Here is a 3,389-nt window from a genome sequence, read left to right on the forward strand (position 1 = left end):
GCTCACGGAGCCCCTCCCGCAGCCCCGGAGACCGCCACACCCCAGGGCTTTTTTTAAAATAAAAAAAACCTGTGTGAGGTGGGCCTGAGCCCCCCCCCCCACATGCCCCAGGGACCACCACCCCCTGGCCTTCTCAAATGATGGGAGAGGGGGTGCGTGGCCCCTCTCCTGGAGCTCTTGAGGGCCCTGGGGACCGTTAACCCCCAGGCTCCAGCAGTGACCATTGCCGTTTGCAATGGTAGGGCGGGAGCCTCGCGGCTCCCACCCTGCCATTGCTTTCCTATTTGGAAGAGAGAGCAGGAAACCTGTTCTCTATTCCAAATAGGAAAGCAGATTGCTTTTCCATAAGGGGAGCAGCATGTTAGCCGCTCCCCATATGGAAAAGCAATGCGGGCTCCCGCAGGAGGTGGGAATCCGGCAGGACCGTGGGGGGATTGGGGAGGCCCCCATGGTCCTCAACGGAGTGGGCTAGCCCCGGGGGATGGAGTCCCAGGGGCTACAAGTGGCCTAGGAGGGGAGCCATGCGGCCCGCGCCCCAAAAAATAAAGATTTAAAAAAATATAAATGGCCCCGGGAGATTGGGTCCCCGGGCCTCATTTGGTCATGGGAGGGGGGCAAGGTAGCCTCCTTCCAAAATCATAATTAAAAAATAAATGGGCGGTGCACAGGGGGATGGGGTCCCCAGGGCTAATTATGGCCTTGGGGGCGATAGTTTCAAATTAAAAATTGGGGAAGGCCCTGGGGGATGGGGTCCCCAGGGCTAAAAAAAAATAGAAATAGAAGGGGGGCTACACAGTCCCCTCCTACTTAAAAAAAAAGAAAAAACGGGATCTCAGCCAGAGACCAGGCCCCCTCGTTGCACCATTCTCCAAATGCCTCCCCTGGTGCGTTTGCAGAGGGGAAACAAATTCCCCTGGAATATTGGGGGTTACTGGTGGTCTCTGGGGGCCAACTAGCCCATCAGGTACCTCCAGTATGCCCCAGGGAGCTCCATTGCAGAGAGGTGTTCAGAGGCCATGCCCCTTTTTACACCTCTCTGCAACCCAGCTCTTTGGCGCTTACTGGAGGTAGCTGGTGGGCTAGTTGCACCCCAGAGACCCTCAGTACTCAAGGGAACTTAATCTCCCAACTTAAAATGCATCACGGGTCGTGTTTGCACAGTGGTGAAGGGAGAGAGCAGGGCCTGAGTTCACATGTGTGCAAACACGCCCTGTGGCATGGTTTGAGTTGGGGAATTAATTCCTTGTCAATACTGAGGGTTCCTAGGGGCCAACTAGCCCACCAGGTACCTCTAGTAAGCACCACGGAGCTGCGCTGCAAAGTGTTGTAAGAAGGGGCATGGCCTCCGAACACCTCTTTGTGTCTATTTTCACAAACTACAAATATTCCTAAAAAATCGCCAGTATGACTTAAATGCATTCTTTCAACTGTTTACATGAGATGCACCAGCTCTGGATCCAGGATCCACCACTGAGCAAGAAAAAGTAACGCCAACACTACTTACCTGCTAAGTGAATTTCCTTCCATAGGGTAACATTGAGTGGTTTTACTTGGAAATTCTTCTAAGTGTGGAGTTTGGGAACTTCAAAATATTCACCTAAAATCAGCCGAACAACGAATTCCGATTCACTCACCTGTTATCAGGAGAGACCTCAGTACTTATCAGTAACTTGAATTGACTGGTTTCACTTGGAAATTATTTTGTGTCGAATTTTTGAACTTTATAAAATTCCTATAAAATCAGCGGAAGTACGAAATCCGATTTACTCACCTGTTATCAGGAGTGACCTCAGTGCTGCTTCTTTGAGCCCAGTACTGATCCTGAAAAGTAATTCTAACCGTACTTTCCAGTAACTTGTATTTCCTTCCATAGGAATCTATTGTCTGGTTTTCACCAGAAAAGTTTCTAGGTGTCTATTTTTACAAACTACAAATATTCCTATAAAATCGCCTGAATGACTTAGACAAATTCTTTCATCTGTTTACAGGAGATGCACCAGTGCTGGATCTTGGATCCATCCCTGAGTAAGATAAAGTAACGATAACACTACTTACCTGCTAAATGAATTTGCTTCCATAGGGTAACATTGGTGATTCTATGTGAAAAAGTTTCTGTCAACTTTTAAAATACAATAATATTCCTTAAAAATCACTACTGTAACTAAAACGCTTTTACTCAACTGTTTACAGGAGATGTCCCAGGACTGAATCTAGGATTCAGTCCTGTGGCTAGAATAGTAATCTAAAAAGTAACTAATTGCATTTAACTAGAAATTCACATTGACCTCAATGTTGCATTTTGTCTGAAATTGTGTTGCGCATTACAACAACTGTAACTACTGTACTTAGAAGACTATGCCTATTTGCAAAGTATTTAAACTAAAGTAATTCATTCTGAGAAAGTATATTTTCTAATGTAATGTATAATGTAATTATAATGTAATTAAAAAAAAGAAATCTAAAAATAAATTGTAAATGAAAAGAAGAAAATCAGTATAAAAAATAAAAAATAACAATTAATAACAATTAATACATATAAAATTGTTATTTACAAAACCTTTGAAATTCACTGAAAAAAGCTATAGGTTTCAGACATGTTATAGTTAGGAATTAGCATTTAAAAAACCTTTGAAATTCACTGATAAAACCATAGGTTTCAGACATGTTATAGTTAGGAATTAGCATTTAAAAAACCTTTGAAATTCACTGCAAAAACCATAGGTTTCAGACATGTTATAGTTAGGAATTAGCATTTAAAAAACCTTAGAAATTCACTGAAAAAAACATAGGTTTCGGGGCGTTATAGTTAGCTGGACATTTCACTCATGCAAAACCATTGAAATTCCCCTGTTATAGTTAGTTCAGCTAACTATGACTCACACACCCACAATCCACTGCTGATGAGGTCACATATTACATCACTCATGACATGGTCAGTGACATCACTACTGACATCACTGATGACATCTCAAATGACATCAGTGATGACATCTAATTTTCCCCACTGTCAAGGTCAAGGAACACGCAGACGCACAAGGATACTTGTGAAGATTTAAACTGGCTAGCTTCACCAACGCATTTTTGCCGTAGCCTTGTTCACAGTCCGTTGATGCAAAATTTACAGTAGGCAATCACACTTGTACACTGTATGACTGTAACCTAATTTAAAGGCCTGAATTTCCTTCTAAGTTGACATCTGTAAAAATGCTGTGTTTTAGCAGCAAGTCCCTTTAAATGCTGAAATGCTTATTTTTCATTTTAACTTGGGGTGGCCAGAACTCACAGAGTTTTACTCTGTGAAATTCCAAAGATTGACATAAAAACTCTCTGAGATTCTGTGGAATTCCGTAAGCTGGCAGAATTTGGCACATCTCACTGATTTTTAGCAC

This window comes from Lissotriton vulgaris, unplaced genomic scaffold (assembly GCF_964263255.1).
Source record: "Lissotriton vulgaris unplaced genomic scaffold, aLisVul1.2 SCAFFOLD_5537, whole genome shotgun sequence".
NCBI classification, from domain to species: domain Eukaryota; kingdom Metazoa; phylum Chordata; class Amphibia; order Caudata; family Salamandridae; genus Lissotriton; species Lissotriton vulgaris.